The sequence below is a fragment of the Triturus cristatus genome, chromosome 1_2 (assembly GCF_964204655.1).
Source record: "Triturus cristatus chromosome 1_2, aTriCri1.1, whole genome shotgun sequence".
Classification (NCBI taxonomy): Eukaryota; Metazoa; Chordata; class Amphibia; order Caudata; family Salamandridae; genus Triturus; species Triturus cristatus.
The window spans coordinates 917273552-917290071 of record NC_140580.1 but is presented as its reverse complement, the minus strand read 5'-3'; the positions used below and the strand labels follow the sequence as shown (position 1 = coordinate 917290071).

Genomic DNA, 16520 nt, shown 5'->3' with positions numbered 1-16520 from the left:
AAAGAGATCATGGCCTGTGCTACGGCTGTGGTGGTTGTGCTGGTCAAGGGGGTCGCTTCCGGATACCGGGTGACATAATCCACCAACACGAGACTATACTGGTGCCCACGGACGAAGGGAATTAGAGGGCCTATTAGGTCCATCCCTACCCTCTGAAAAGGAACGTCTATTATCAGGAGAGGATGCAGTGGAGCACGTGGAAGCACAGGTGTATTAACCAATTGACACCTGGCGTAGGAGGCACAGTATCTGGCCACTTCTTGGTATACGTCCGGCCAATAGAATTTGTTTAACAAATACCGCAGCGTATGCTCCTTCCCATAATGCCCACCCTCTGTTTGACTGTGGGCCAAGCAAAAGACTTGTTCACGAAACACCTTGGAGACCAACAACTGTTCTTTAGTGTGTCTGTTTTCACGTGTTAATCTATACAAGAGTCCTTTTCTTACGTAGAAATAAGGGCCTACCTTCTCTGGGCGATGCTCTTGTGCTTGTTCCCAGGCATGCTGCAGTGTAGCATCGTACCTTTGTGCTGTTCGGAAACTTCAGCCTGGCGTTTGCGGCACATCTGAGGAAGCAAGGACATGAGTAGGTATGGTACAACAGGACCTGTTGTACAGCGCTCGTTTTTCTCTTTTCTCCATACTGGATTTAATTATTTTGATGGAGGGCTCACCTATTTCTTCCCTGAAGGACGGAGCGTTTTCTAAATCAGCCCACCAGGGGGGGAGGGGGAGTAAGGGAGGACAGGTACTCGTGGAATCTGGGAAGATCCGTTCCTAACCGGATGGTTTCAGGTAGAGAGGGCACTACTCCCACCTTCCTTAACTGGGGCTCCCCATCAATGTCAATCAACACTTCTGCAAGAGGATACATCTTTTTTTTCCGTCTTCAGGTATACCCTACTTCCATAGGGTCTGGGGGGGAAGAGGGGGGTTGCAGGCAGGACAGTGTCAGGCAATGTGTCCCCACTGTGCACAACACCGTGGGCCTTGCACTGGACTAGTAGCAGGGGTTGACCTGGGGTGGTATTTCAGTGAGGCGGGACCCTTGCTCTCTGCTGGGGTTGCCCGTGTCTTGTTTGGGGATTTGGGTGGACCTATAGAGACACGGTGGGAAGGGGCCTTGGACTCGGGGGACCGGTGATAGGCACAGGCTAAGTCAACAGCCATAGTGACAGTAAGATTGGGATGTTGCTTGATCCATGTTCTCGTCTTAAGGGGAGGGCTTTTAAATATTGTTCAAGGTAGATCTTCTCAGGGAGGTCATCTATGGAAGAGGAGGATGGATGTAGCTACCGGTTTCCTAAGTCCCTTATGCGGTAGTACAAGGCACGAGGGTTATCCCCTACTGTCCATTTCTCCTTTCGGAAACAGCTACGGTAATACTCCTGGGCACAATCTAGTTGTTCCAGGATCGCCTTTTTTATATCTGCGTCGGTGGTTGCTCCTGCTGGGGTTAGAGGCTTCGTATGTGGCTTGTAATTCTCCCAATAGTAAGGGGCTATGTATTGTCCACATCTTTCTTCTGGCCAGGCAGCAGTGGAGGCGACCCGCTCGAAGTTCACAAAAAAATTATCAGGGTCTTTGCTGTCCTGGAACTTTTGCATCACAGACCCCGATACGTTAGGATGGACCCATGCACTTGAAAAAGGATCCGTTAACCGCAGAATAGCTGTGTCCTGTACCTGCTGGTTAGTGATAAAGAGGGTTGCTTGGTCCTTCAGGGCTGCGTGTAGGGCTTCACACTCTTTCTGGGTCATTTTGGTCTGCTGTTCAAATATTAACTGTAAATGGCACTAGCCCTCTGCCAGTTGAGTAATCATGGCGTCCATCGTGATGGACTGGATCATGTAAGAGCTAGACACTGAATTCCCTGTAGGGATGTAGCTACACTGGGTGCCCCGGGCCCTCCCTTCCTCACATACTTGGGGTTCCTGGTTGTAGGATTATTTATTTGGTACATTCTTTGTTGCAGCCTGGGTTTTGTATAAATTGTCTTTGATGTGGTAAAGGGGATCAAAGGCAGTCCAGAACACAAACAGAAAGAGAGAATAGCCTGTGTTGTCTCTATTTTTCCATGTTACCAAGTTTTCCCTTCAGCATCTGGGTGTCTTCCTCAGGAGGGAGCATAAAGCAATAAGAAAATAAGAGGGTCAGGCTGCTGTACTCATGTTTAAGAAAAGGGGGAAGTTTTCCCTTCAGCATCTGGGTGTCTTCCTCAGGAGGGAGCATAAAGCAATAAGAAAATAAGAGGGTCAGGCTGCTGTACTCATTTTTAAGAAAAGGGGGAAGAGTTGTGCTACTCTCACCAGTGCCCTAACCATGTGGTGCCTAAGTGCAGGGAACAATAGTGTATTCAAGGCGGTGTGGCCCGCAAACCCGCCCACCAACCCTTAAAAGCAAACGAACGTGCACTGGGCACTTGTCTGAACACACAACCCTCCAGGGCCTTGGTGAGGGGAGTCCCAGCCTCCACTTTCCCCTCTGGAGTACTGGTCTCTAGAGCGTTGCTCCGAGAGCGGTCTTTGGCTCCTGGGCCCTCCTCTTCTCCCGACGGAGGGTCCAGCGGTCCCAGTGTCCCCGCTTCTTGCGCCATGCAGGTCTCGGTCCTCAGTCTCTCTTCTGGCTCGGTCCCCTCTTGCGGCTTCTTCCCTCCTCGGCTTCCTGAAGTCAGCGCTTCCTTTACGTTCTCGGTCCTGCCTTCTTGTTTCATCGCTGGCATCTGGACACTCCCATGACGTGCTCGATCGACTAGAGCGTGACGCTCACTTCAGGGCTGGTCTGAAGCTACCGCCATGTTGGGTTCATCGAGAGACTCGCCGGCATCAGTGCTGGAACTCTCACAAGCACCTTCAGAGCACCATACCAGGCAAGTAATGGTATTTATTTTGGCAACCGGTGGAGCATTCTAAGTTGGAAGCAAACTTTTTTTTCTAAATATTGCCTTAAGGAATATGAGGTTTAGAACAGAGCAAACATAATACTAACACATAATGTACATAAAGAGAGATACATAGGGCAAACCTGGGGGTGAAGAGAAACGCAGGAAAGCCAACAAAAGTTATGTAAATCTGCACTTTATTCCAGTTCTTGTCAACTGTGAGTGATACTGGAAGGTGAGAGAGCCCATACAAGAGTGCTGTCTTGTATTGTGCTGTAGTAGCAATTGTTAAAACACATTTGTATCTGGCTTCAATATTCAGTATTCAAGTTAACCAGCATTCATAGTGTAGCCCGGCAACTTAGAAGTAGGCTAAGCGAAGGTCTGGCAGAACAGTAAAGTCTTCAGCTCCTTTCTGAACTTGAAATGGCTCTGCTTTTACCTGAAGGTTGTGACCAGGCTTTAAGATCCCATGTTTCCAGGGTTTTCCTCAGCAAACTGACTGAGTGAAACAGGAGTGCTCCTGTAATTGGCTTCTGAGCTTAAAGATCAATGTTTAAATCACCATTGCCTTCGCACTGAGGGGACCCATTATAGGCAACACATTTGGCAACCCAGCTGGACATAAACAGTGCCTTCTGGATGTGCTATAGTGGACAGCAGGGTGGATATGCCATGTATTAGCAGACATCTCTACTCAATAGCTTCCAATAATTAAGCTGGGGAACCAATTGGGAAGCACCGGACTCCATTTGCTACATCAATGCTAGATGTCAAGGCTAGGTCGAAATTTCCACCCCAAATGATTCTAGCCTTTGGTGATGTGAGAAATGTATGTACTGCCCACATTCTTGTAGTGCTCCGGGGCGTCAGTATTGGAGTCATATGTTTCTTTCAAGGACAGCAGGGTCCCGTTAAGATCTGCACCAAAATGAGCAAGACCTCTTTACAACTGACAAGAACTCCTTTGAATTTAGAGTGCACAACCTAATACAAGGTGTTAAACCCCCTCTGGACGGTCAGAGTAACTGTTGCAATACACAAGGTATGCCCAAGATGTGCCCCAGGAAGTGTATTACTTTGCTGGAAAGACTTAACATAGCAACAAGGCACCTTCCCTGTGCCTGCCTGAATATGCTAGCTCCTTACTAGACTTTCCAGGACAGTTACGGCTGCTAATAATCCACTACTTCATTAGAATTGAGCATTTAGCTAATCCATTATCTCCCACAACCCCTTACTTCTGCACAACATTCTCTTGTGCTACCAAGGTCTGTAATCCATACAGTGTTGTAGTCCAGTACCTTCGGTGTGTCTTGAGAGTTAACCCCACAACTATGTAGACAACTCTCTGTAGCCATCCCACACTGAATGTTTTCATGTGAGAATGACATTATTTTCCCACCGACTTCCAACATCATCAGACCGAGAAAGGCAGAACACATCATGGTGCAAAGACAATCAGAGTATGCAGTGGGTTACACTTAAAAACGCGAGCCAGCTGACCTTTGTATCTTAGTTAGGATCAAATAAGTGGTGCCTTTCAATAATCATGTCTTAATCTGTTTCACATGAATGCATCTAGGATTCTATGACAAGACATAGATACACCCATTATGGTTTCACTAATCTGTACCACTCAGCAGCAGCACAGAAACAACAAGGTAAAGCATTTCCTTGAACATACACTACAACCACCATGAGTACTGGTGTGGAAATAAACAAAACATTCTTACCAATAGAAGCCTTCTCTCAGTCTATAAAATCCTCAGCTATCTCCACCTCGTCTTTTTATTTGTTGCTCGTCAGTGAATTGAGTGTCTGTTGGGGCGTTTGAATCGTGCTGACGTGTGGGACGTGCTGCCGTGTGACGTGTGAGGCGGAGGCAGCAGCAGAGCTTGGAGTTGGAGCTCGGAGCCCGGGAGCCCGAGCAATACCGAACCTCAGTGTGCTCAGCGGGCGGATTGTGGTGCACATAACCAGGGAGCGGTCAACGTGGATTTTGACGAGGAGTGTGGCGTGCAGCGCTGCCCTGACCGCTTTGGTGCGGTGCTCCACAGTGAAAACCACGGCAAAAACAGCCTACAGCCTACAAGCCCAGCAGGAGAGCCGGCGTGGGAGTGGTGGCTAGAGCCATGGTCCTTTCTGTTCATGCGGAGGTGGTTGTTAGGCTTGTGCGGTCAGATTGGACCACTCCCCCTCCCGCAATATCTACTTGATAATTCCTATATTTTTAATATTTATTATTTATTGTCCGCTTCCCGCCTCCTTTAGCCTCCCTCAAGCCTGGCAGCTGGTCAGAGTTAGTTGAGTGCATGTACCCTAGAATCCCTAGCAGGGTACTGTGAGGCTTAGAAGTGTTGGAGCTATTGTGGGGAGCACTGGGGGGTTTGAAGATTTGTTTGTCTTCACCCTCGAATTGTCTCAAGGGGTTGAGGCTGTTGACAACCATCACTTTGCCACTATTTCCCTCCCGTTTTGCATTTAACAGCACGATATAAGTGGTGTAGAATTTCTGTGCTATAGCCCCATCTGAAGAGCCTGAAAACTTGAAATCTCCAGGCAATTGGCCTGATTCGGGTAAAAAAAATCAACAAATCTTTATAGCCACAAAAGGTTGGCCCTTATAATCTGCAGATCTGGAGGAAGAAAGGAAAGGAAAGGGGTTTTTAAAGTGAAGGTAGTGGAGTGGTAACGCACTCGCTCTTAGCCTAATCGGTCCAGTAGAAATACCCTTCCAATCCATAAAATCCTCTGCGTACTCAATGCAATGCGGTCAGGCCAGCTGCGTGTGACATTGCCGCGACAGCAAATAAAGCGGCAGAGAAAGAACGGAGAGAATGGAGAAGGAACCCTACATAGCAGTCTAAGTATTCCTGCAGGAGATATAGAACCAGAGTCAGACAATCTAGCAGCCCAATCCTTAACTTCTCTTGAGGATGCCCAATATTTAAGACGCCATAGTGGGAGTAGCCAACCAACTATTACAGGATATTTCTTTTTGAAACCTGAAAACGCACACAAAGACCATGGAAAAGACACTATTGCCGGTGGAGCAGATGGAGCCAAACATCTACAAATAAAGCTGCAATAACGCAAAGCTTCAGATCCAATCTGGGGTGTATGCCTGATACTGACCCATTTCTCTCAGGGAATAAGGAAGTGAACAGTAACCGCCTACTAGCTGATAACAGTTCTATATTTTACCTACATGCGACAATGTGGTCCTTCCAACAGTAACAGCAAAAATCAATGGCCCACTCTTGGTAAAAGTTCAGGTTCACGCCCCCAGTGCAAAAATAGGTGGATCACAGCGAACAAGTTCATCCAGTGGACACGGAGGTGCAATAAATCTCGATCTTTCATTATCCATTTTGAAGATAAAGTCAGCAACAGCGTCTAATGCAAGTACACCTTCTGGAATACATCAGTTTAATAGTCAAAATCTGAACAATTCTGTGATTAATATATCATCTGGCCCTGACCACAATTTAAGTGACAAGGTTTTTACGTCTTCTTCTATTCGGATACCCTCTCTTGTCCTTCCCCTTCAAGACATTTTCGGTGGCTGCCAAAATATTATACCCGAAGCCTCTTCAAGCCCAAAAGATCTGTAGGGAAGCAATTAAAATGGATACTTTTAACCTAAACATGGAAACTGGTCTCACTAATAATGACCACAAGCAGACTCTGCCCCCAAACAAACTTTCCATAGAGAATGCGCTTACTTCAAATGATCATAGCAAGGCTGAGCAAGCCGACTCTGATTAATCCTCTCAATTTGGCAGACATTACTATTAGGCAAATATGTGAAAACATTCAGGATGGTGCATGTGCTCCAGAGGAGAAGCTAAAAGAGCCAGAAAACGGAATATGGGGTAGTCTGCTTAGCACAATGGACGCCAACTACTATTCAGTTAAATTGAACATTCAGGTGGACCTGTTAAACACACTGGCTCTCTATGTAGCCGGGATAGATACCAAGCTACTCCTATGACTGATAAAATTTCAGAGCTACCAACTATAGTAAGGTCTATGGTGGCGGAGGTCAAGACAATGGCAAAGCAGGCTTAATCCCACAAGATAACGGTCATCAACCAGACCCTAAAGCGTTAATAATGGTGGGAACTCCAAGTGAAACTATGAATTCACAGGAAAAAAATGGAACCAGAAGAAAATCTATAAAAAACACAAAAGGCTCTCATAGCCATAAAGACCAGCAACAGAACATGCTCGTATCTATAAGGAAGGAGAAAGAAAGTGAAAATCAAGCAGCAAGGGATAAGATTATACAAAGCATACCACAGAAACTTCAGGATTTGATGGATGGAAACGAACCTATTGAGCAATCACTAGCCTCATATGTTAATGTTTCCCAAGCTACCTCTAACCTGGTCCCAACCTTTAATACAATACAAGAAGGACTAACCAAAAGAGCAAGAAAAAGATTAAGAAAAGCCCATAACAAGACAAAGAAACTAAAGAAATCTATAAACGTCAGCCCACAAACCAAGCCTAATCCAAAAGAAATCTATCCAATCTTAAAATTTTGGGAATCTCGTTGGTGCGAAACCAAGGCTGGGCTAACTCCTTGCACAAACGGATTAGCTGTGTCATCTTTTCCCGTTGATGCAGCTCATGAGACTATAATGTCACAACTAACTGAAGTATCCAATTCTCAAGTGCTAGGATCAGGCCCAGTACAACGAGGGTGTTGAGACCACCAGAGTGCAGTACAAAATGTGGTCAGAATGAAGCGGGACAACAATGTTGCCTTACCAGAAAATATTCTAATCAACATAAAGTCTCCGGTATCTTCAGGTCCACTTGATGAGGTAGACACTGGACCAGGTGACAGGAACACTCAAGTCATGCAGTTGCCACTTGAGAGCAATGGTAACATAAACAAGCATTTGCAATGCAATAGGTCTTGCATTTGCAAGAGTTGGAGCTCTTGGCGTTGAAAATGACGGTAACTTAATTTAGAAAGAACACATCACTTTACAAGTATCTAAATTTGATGAATTCATTGCAAAACATCTGCTAAAAGCAGAATACGCCACTACAGCGTTAAAAGCCAAAAGACTGCACACACAGCATTCTCACTGAGAAGTGTGCCATGTTTAAGTATCTGGCAATAGTAAAGAAACATTATGCATAAGTGGAAACATGGAAAAGCCCCATAACAGTTCAAATGAAACACGTTTTGACTGCTGCTGGGCCAGTGCCTCATAACAGCATACAAAAACATGTACGTAAGTAATTTATTTTATGGAATCAATGAGCTTGTTATCAAATGCAGGCGATGGTTACCATTTTTAACAAAACATTTACAGAACGCGTTTCCGCTGGGGATATCATTATAACTAATAAACATATACTTGCAAGCTGCTGTCTGCCCTCATCACTTCAAGCACTAAAATAGATCTGTAGATATGGAGGTTTTCTAAATTAATCAGCTAAGAACCAAGGAGCCCGATTGTTAAGGCTGCAAGGTAGCTGAACAGTGTAAACCGGAAGTGGTGACATACTGGTAAACTGTAAACACTTGACCTTGGGAGTGGACAGGACAGTTCATCGGAAATGTAATTAGAAGAATTTGGAAGCACATTGGAAACCTGTAAAAGCAGAACCTGAAAGATCTGGAGAGCTGCAAATCATCAGGGAGCTCGAAACGTTAATTGGGAGCGCTTGCTGAAGCAGTGTGGAGCTTGGAGTCATGCCTACGGACTTGCTGCAGCCCAAAGAACGTAGAGATTTGTCCGGGACAGTACGAGCTTTGGAAAGGAGATACAAGTCTTGTCTTTGGACAGACATTGTTGACCGGATCGTTTGTTTAATTTGAAACAAACAAAAAATATAACGTAAACACTGCCACTCCCACCCAAACACACCGATCTATGCCCAGGAATATTTAGAGTAAGGTTGTGGCATGCATATTAAAGCTGCTGACTGTAGAACAGGGGAACAGTGTTCGAGTCTTGCTTGCATACATACATTCCTAATAAAAAACAAACACAGTCCCATAATTACGAGTTTAAAAAAAAGACAAATCGAAAGGCAACTGCAGATGCTGCAAGTGTATTAGCAGTAGGAATGTGTAAACGCTTAGAGGAAAAACAGCGGACATTTCGAAAACAGGATAGTTAATAGAAACAAAAAAAAGTGAAGCACAGCGCTGAGCCACGTGGGCTGCAAAACCATGTAATTAATTAAACTGTAATCTACAAGAGAGTGCAGTGTCATGAGGAAAGTAGGAAAGTATGAGCACACAGCGGGAGAGCGTGTCGTGCCTACGAGACCAACTACGAAATAAGCGGGGCCATCAGCAAGTGGGGGAGTTAGCATTGCAGTCTGGGAGGAGCCTGAGCAGCACTCGTGAAAACTAATGGTTAAAGAAGAAATAAAAGCAACAACAGGCGGAAAAGCACGCGGGGGTAGAAAGCTGCAATAAAATAAAAAAAACAAGGCCGAAGCTTTAAACAGGGATGTACACAGGGACATACTTAGACAAAATAACGTGGGAAGCTGCCGACCATTCAAGGTCTGGGGGTTTGGTGGAACACAGACATTGACAGACTGGACGGGGCTGCAGTGCATAAAGGAGTCCCATTAGAAAACACTAAATCGGTACAGCATAGTGTAAATAGATTTGCACCAACTTACTTGGAGCAACACATCCCTTTTGCCGAGAGTCTTCGGTCAAAGCATTGTTTTTGCACAAGGTGATTGGGGCAGTTTTCACTTTTGCGTTTGCTGTTTGGTGCCAATGTTGGTGCACAGTTACATTGCCCAACTTGTGCTCCATTTACTCAGGCCAACATTTCCCATGCTGATATTATATAACATGTTGTATTTGTGCGAAGAGACGGAGAAAATCCATTTTGCACAATTGTTACGGCTTACGTGGTAATGAATGCAACAAACAGGTTTTGCTCCAAATTGAACTTGGACCATGTTGCATTATGATTTAAAAAGGCCAAAAACGGATCAAACTGATTTCCCGATTGTTTTTTGCTATGTTGAAATTATATGGAATGAGAAAATACATGTACTTCTGTTCTTCATATGTGAAACATGGGTCCAAGGATGTAGGCAAAATCTCTTCGCTTAAATTTCTGTAACGAAGTCAACAAGCGGCAGGGAAAGTGTTCGCTTTCACTTCCGCTTCAAAAACAAACACGCCCGCGAGTGGTGTGCGCACGCCACTGCGAGCCTGATTTCAATTATCGCGCCCGTGCCTGGGCACGATAATTGAAACCACATGGCCTATTGGTGTCTATTGCGCGCACCAAGCGCGTAATAGACACCAATAGGCCATGGGCAGAGCAATGCGCCCGCCTTTGGCCAATTGCGTGCAGTCTTTTATAAAAAGACGCACGCAGAGGCCAATGGGGTTGCACAAAAGGTAAAGCACACGCACGAGCGTGTGCGATTCCTAGGTCAGTGATAAAACCCCGTTTTTCAACTACTAAAGGTCTCGCGCTGCGCGAGCAGTGCTGCGCACTGCAACGCGGGCACGAGACCTAAAAAGGGAAAACCAATGAATAACAAATATCCTGTCTCCTCTATGAAATTAATATTCACTCGATGGTACATTTCAAGGGGCCCTAACGATATTTTGAATCGTGGTAATATTCTGAAATGGATTAATCCAATCCCAGAGTTTAAGGATTTAACATCGGATGACTTAGATTCGGTTGAATTCAAACAAGATCCTAAAAATCCCACTAAAGAGGTGTCTTGTACAACTTGGCACTGTGATGAGACAGTTTTTAAAATCCTAGAAAACAGCTCACAATTCGAGAAATGGGGCATCGATCTACGGAAATGTAACAAAAATCAATATCCAACTTTATTGATTCCACAGCAAACGACAAAGAGCCCTGTTACAATAAATGCCACAACATGTTTTTTTTTTTTTTTAATTCATATTTAACTTTATTGGTCACGGTCACAATACAAAACAAAAAAAAGCAAAGTGCATATCATTTTGTCATTCACAAACAAATGAATACATTTCAAAAAGACATTCTTCTGTTACCATAAATACATTTACAAATAAGTAGATAAATACATACAGATGGATATATGGACTGAACACTTGTATAGATGTTATATCAAATCATATAATGTCGAGTTTCAAAAATAGTTACAATAATACTTTTAATCCCACTGAAGGCAAGACCAGAGCCGTCCAAATTAAACCAATGTTCTCAATCGCCTTGCTTTCGCCAATGCTAATTCCATTTCGTAGATCCCCCTCAATAGCAACCAAAACTCAATAATAGTAGGGCTGGATTTTTCTATCCACACCCTAGCAATAGTCAAACGAGCACAAGCCATAAATATTGACACAAAAGAATTTGAGACATTACCAGTATCCAATAGTAGCCCTAGTAGGATTTCCTTCTCTGATAAGAACGTTACTTTACCAGTTAACTTACTCAGTTCCTGGGCAATCCCGCACCAGAATTCAGCTAGCTTAGGGCATGTCACAAACATATGTCGTAAATCTGCAGCGAATTCATTGCATTTGGGGCAGTAACATTTAATAGAATTACTTGAAGTGGCCCATTTAGAAATCAAATTTGGAGTGTAGTACAACATAAAAAGGATTCGATGATGTTGTAATTTCAAATTGATTGAAGTGACAGAAGAGCTTATTCTACTAAGTGAATCTGAAACTTCATCGGGAGTCACCTCTATACCAAACATAATATTCAATTTGGCTGTAATGCCACAACATATGTAACATCAAGCGGTCATAACAGGATTTTAAAAGGAGCCATAGGTCCGGCATTTAATCTGGCTCTCTCATCAGGGATCAAAGTTACAAGCTGCAACTCGGGTGCTCAAGTTTGTGAGGAGTTGAAGAAAAATACAGCACTAAATGATGACTGGCCCTGGCTTCCAAAAATACTCACAAAAGGGAATACTGGAGAGCAGGAATGATGCCTATAAAGTTTAACCAACAAAATTAAAACTTTTTATATTTGCTCTTGGAACACCAACGGCCTTAAAACCTTAATAGAGGATCAAGATACAGTAACATTTTTAAGGGATTTTGATGTTTCAATGTTTTAGGAAACATGGAAGGTTAATAATGAACCTCTCATTGGATATTATGAGTATTAAAATTTCTGTCTTTGGTTGCCCAAACGGCTGCTTACCTACTTATGTATCATTAACCCTGGATATTAAACATTATGAAATTGAATTTCAGCTAGCATGGCTTCTGTGTATTAAAATGGACTTCAAACAACCAATAATTTTTATAAATGTTTATCTAGGTTCAAAAACCATGGTCAAACATCCCAATTGACCATACTTTAGAAAGTAGTCAAAATCTTATATCGTAATATCCAGCCACTATCCTAATCATTTCAGGAGACTTAAACATGCACTTGCTCATCAAAAACCGCGCTAATAAACCCAGTAGAGCGTTAACTCAGATTTGCCGTTCCCAGCTCAACAAATATAATCTTATGTTACTACTTGAAGACGCACAACATTCCAATAAGAGTATACCTACATTCAAAAAGTCAGGTCAACTCTCCATTATTGATTATTCCATCATTTCAAAGGAGCTGATTATCATGTGATCCCTAGGATAGAAAGTTACCATAATCCAAAAACAGTTTCTCTGGTCTTATCAGTTGCCTACCTGCCCGATTCAAGATCTATGGTAACAGGGCCAACGGCTTTCAGCCTGAAAAGGCTAGTGTGGGACCTGAGAAATCAGATGGAAATAACTGAGAAAGGACAAGGGAAGTCAATGGTGGATATTTGGCCCTGTCTTTGTGCTTCCCTTTTGGATCGCTTTCCTTCTTCGACTACAACAATAGGGTCCATCACGAGGCCTAAAAGATTAGGATGGTATACAAATAGGTTACTCCAACAAAAGAGAGAACTTAAAGCAATAAGAGCCACCTATAGAAAAATGAATTGAGCTCTAAAGACTTGAGAATTTCCCAAATTAAAATGTCTGAGAAGTTCATATAAAAATGTAATAGGGAAAGCCAAACATACGTATGGACTACGTTGCACTCTGCCTTCAAAACAAAAAAATTGAAATAATTTTGGAGCATGATAAATAATCTTGAAAATGGTAGTAAAAGAGCGAACAGTGCTAAGGTCTCCGAATCATGCTGGGCATCTTTTATTTTTCACCTATTCGGGGCCTCTTCAGATACAACTTTTACCAATAACATCATTCTTCAAACATTAAGCCAGTTGAACATTAAAGAAGGTGGAGCACTCAGGAACGAACCATATCGTATTAAAGCCGAGCCACAAGTCAATGAGATATGGCAAATAGAACAAGTAGGAATGGCAATAAGTAGGATAAGATCGAATGGTGCGCCAGGCCCCAACAGACTTCCGAATTCAATTTTTAAAGCGAAGTTAGATCTTTGGACAGAGATTTTAACAACTTTGTTTAATGATGTTATTAAAACTAAAATAGTCCCCGAGTCATGGCAGGGAAGCATAATACAGCCAATATACAAAAGTGGTCCAGCAAATTATAGGCTGATCGCCCTAACAGACGTAGAAGCAAAAGTCTTCTCTAGCTGTCTGCTGAATGACTTGAAAGAATGGGCCGCAAAAAAAGATCTCATTCCAACATTTCAAACTGGTTTTCGAAGGGGCGAATCAACGTCCACGAACTTGACCGTACTGACTCTACTGGCCGAAAGAGCAAAGTATAAAAAGCAAAAGTTATACATTTGTTCCGTCGACCTTAGGGCCGCTTATGATTCCGTGCCCCATAATTTAATCTGGGCTAAGTTATCTGCATGGGGTATCCCGACACAACTGCTCGACATGATCAAATTGTTATATACTAATACGTGGGTCCAGGTTAAAGTCAGAGACGGTAGATGCACAACTCGTCGATTTGAAAATAGTAGTGGTCTTAACCCCTTCAGCACCGCGGGGGAATCCGCGCAGCGCTGAAGGGTTCGAGCGCGGGCGGGGCCATGACGGAACGGTTCCGTCATGAGCACAGCTCAACCGATGCTCATGACGTAATCGTTCCGTCATGAGCATGGAAGGGGTTAAACAAGGTTGCGTCTTGGCGCCATGTCTTTTTAATCTTTTTATGGCCGATTTACTGTCACACTTTAAAGATGTCAATGCCCACTCGCCTACCTTCTCAGGTCAAGAAATTAAATGCTTACAGTATGCAGATAATACCATACTGTTAAGTTATACTGCTATAGGTCTCAGAAGATTAGTTGATTCAATTATATTAACAATATATCTGTTAATGGTATACAAATGAATACCAAGAAGACAAAAATAATGACTATTAGTACAAAACTAGACAAGAGAGTATGGAAGATTAACGGGTTATATATTGAAACTGTGAAATTCTATAACTATTTGGGGATTACATTTGATGACAGACTGTCTTTTAAACAGCATTTTATCAACCAAAAAGCAAAAGCTACAGCCTTGTCCTTTGCTTTTAGAAAATTGAGAGATAAGTTGGAATGTCCAAACCATGAGCATTTACTGAAGATAATAAAAGCAAAGCTGATTCCCTCTCTGGCTTATGGTTCAGTGATTTTCCGAGGTGAAGACTCGAAATCTCTCGATAACCTAAAATAAAAGTTTTTAAATCAGTTTTGAGGGTTTCAAAGTATATCGGGCACGCCAAGGTCAGATTGGAATTTGGTCTAAAAAGACAAACTGATAAGACAATGAAAAATTTCCTAGTAACCATGACGAAAAGCTTCAATTCTATTAAGGACATAGAGGCGAGGATTATGCTTGTCTTTCTTTTATTTCCATTACTCATCAACTTCAACTTTAACAACAAAAAACTACAAGTCCCATTATTCTTGTAGTCCACCGGGAAATCTCCGTCCACCAATCAGCAGTGCTCATGGACCACGAGGGGGTGCAGTTGCCAATACCTTTCCTCTTTCTTGACTGCGACCATCACAACACCAAAGATCCTCAGTCTGTTTTGGAACCTTCCGAGCCTAAAGGAAGCCAAGAAGGAGAACTAAATGAAACCATTCTCCAAACTGCGTGAGGCAAACAATGCAACAGAGTTTACTTTAAGAACAACCAGCAAGAGAGGAACATCAGTGAGAAATCAAAAGGACAATACTTATGCCATACACTGAGGAATCCACCATGACTGTGATCAGATGATCCACACAATCACTGCAAATATGGGTGGGAACAGTGCTCATTGAGCCTCGGGCGGGAATAATCCTCGCCTCCGCGTCCTTAATAGAATTGAATCTTTCCGTCATGGTTACTAGGACATTTTTCATTCTATGTCTGGACCGGAGGCGAGGATTATGCTTTTTCAAAGCTTGTCCACCACCATATTCATGACTGGTTTAAAATAAAATCTTTTAAACAGAGTCCGAGGACCAATCTGCCGCATTTAGAATATCTTCTAATCTGGTGCCAAATGAAAAAGCCTTAGAGGCCATAGCTCCTCGTACTGAGTGTGCTCCAAACTGCGAGATATTTATACCCGCTTCCTGCATCACCCATCGGATACAACAAGCTATTGTTGGTGGAGAGACAGCTTTGAAGGGCTTCCTTAGGGAAATCAGAAGCTGACGTTCACCCGGGGGACGAGTTTCCTCCGTCATGCTCTCGTACTCCTTGATGCATCTGACAACACACAGTTTTGGAGATTAATCGAAAGCTGGATAGGACACAATTCTAGAATCAGATTTAGTTCTGCGCGATATGTGAAAAATAACTCCTTCTGGGGTAAAAACGCGACCAGTAATGTCCAGGGCCTTGATGAACAAGTTACTTACCTTCGGTAACACTTTTTCTGGTGGATACAGAATTTGCCTGTGGATTCCTCACCTTGTGAATATCCCTTGCGCCAGCAACATTCAGAAACTTTTGTAGCTCTCCACGCCGACGAGGACGACGTCACAGAAGCACGGCTCCGCTCGCGGCTCCACTGACGTCACTGTTTCCATAAGAGGACCTAGTCGGCGTGATGACGTCAGTTCCGCCCTTTTTTCCGTGCCTTCGAGGCATACGGACGGACTGACAGCAATATATATACACAGTATACACAGTACATAATACACAAAACAACACACACAGTGTGAAGATAATACAGGAAGGCAAAAGAAATAGCACGCTTCCTTTGATAGTAATAAATGAATTTTGAAACATCATCACTATTGTGGGTATACAAGGGTGGACAACGGGGAGGCGGGTGGGTCAGTGAGGAATGATGATGGATACATCTGCCAGTGGATTCCTCACCTTGTGAAAAGATTCCCATAGCAGTCCCACTCCTGGAAGAGGGTGTCCACCCTTCTATACCAGAAAGTCCTGAAGGACGGAATGAGCAAAGTGTCCGTCCATCCTCACCTCGGAATCCAAGCAGTAATGCTTCGCGAAAGTGTGGAGGGAGGCCCAAGTTGCCGCTCTACAAATGTCCTCCACAGGAACACCTCTAGATAAGGCAGATGTAGAAGACTTTGCCCTGGTAGAATGAGCCCTTATACCCTCTGGAGGTTCCTTACCGGCCAAAGAGTAACATATCTTGATGCACAAGATAATCCATCTGGAAAGGGTGCTCTTGTGCACCGCTCTGCCTTTCCTGCAGCCAACAAAGCCCACGAAGAGCTGGTCAT

The 16520-nt window shown here is 43.6% G+C and overlaps 1 long non-coding RNA gene across 1 annotated transcript in view; it reads right to left on the bottom strand.

The window, feature by feature from the left end:
• Positions 1 to 4694, bottom strand: part of LOC146868316 (uncharacterized) — a 61308-nt gene extending 56614 nt beyond the window's left edge. The window contains exons 1-2 of the long non-coding RNA XR_014966200.1: positions 4620 to 4694; positions 468 to 568 (exon numbers count right to left, since the gene is read on the bottom strand). This is a non-coding gene — a long non-coding RNA (uncharacterized LOC146868316). The remainder of the gene's footprint in view (positions 1 to 467; positions 569 to 4619) is intronic.
• Positions 4695 to 16520: the final 11826 nt, after the last annotated feature.